The sequence below is a fragment of the Triticum aestivum genome, chromosome 1D (genome assembly GCF_018294505.1).
Source record: "Triticum aestivum cultivar Chinese Spring chromosome 1D, IWGSC CS RefSeq v2.1, whole genome shotgun sequence".
Taxonomy (NCBI): Eukaryota; Viridiplantae; Streptophyta; class Magnoliopsida; order Poales; family Poaceae; genus Triticum; species Triticum aestivum.
Genome location: NC_057796.1, coordinates 419,650,545 through 419,651,626, shown reverse-complemented (window position 1 = coordinate 419,651,626; position 1,082 = coordinate 419,650,545).

Here is a 1,082-nt window from a genome sequence, read left to right as displayed (position 1 = left end):
CTACTCTTTCTCGGGGCACATGTTCCACAACATTGACATCATCTCACATCTATTGAATTAATATTTCAGCCAGCTACTTCAAAATTTCAAACTGATGGAGAGAAACGAACAATATATTCCAACACCTCCCTTAACATTTAGTTTTTTTGGCTTTTTTGTCCCTACATGTGGGATTGATGTAAGCCGCACTCCATTAGTATATTTTTGAACTCAAGACTTCTTAGCTTTGATACCCTTTTCAATTTATACTTCAGTCAATTAATCCAAACGTTTAAACTAATGAAAAGAGGCGGACTATATGTTTCAAAAATAGCATTCGCTTAATGCAGCAGGCGAAGATCGCGCCATTGGCCATGGGGCACATGCCGGGCATGGTGTTCACCAACATTAGCCTAGTCAAGGTTCTCGTCTTTTTCCTGCACGTTAATATTAAATGAGTTGAAGAAGAAACAAACAGTTGCTAGTTTAACTTAGTTCATTCGCCTGTGACGCTTGCAGATGCCTTCGCTACTGGGTTGGCAGCCATGGACAGAGCAACGACTTCTTACTCGGCGAGCCATACATGACATACAGCATACCTGCGACGGTGTCGATATAGGTAAACAAGTTGGTGGACTGAAAAATCAAAACTAAAATAAGGGAAACACCTTCTATCTGTAGTCTGATACTAGGCTATCGTCACACTAGTTGATTTCCGTCGATTCTATTTGAATCTCACGGTCATAGTTTCATCTTATCTCGTTGATTCATGTGCAAAAAGGAAATCATTCGCTAACCACCTGCAAACACCTCACATATTCCCCACCCATATACATTGCCGCCTCTCCCTCCCAATGCGTCTCGCAGGCCCCTCCCTCGACCTCGGTGTCAGCTGCATCGCCCATGCTCTTTGATTTCGCCCTGATCGTCAAGCATCACACGCACTCACCGCACAGATATCTTTTCTCCCCTCTCCTCGCACACACCTCTCCCGAGCTCACCTAAACCACACCACCTAGCATGTCCTCTCTGATATTGCCACACACTAGGTACTGGAGTACCACCCGCGGCCGACGAATCACAGATGCCTCCCGCCCTTTTTC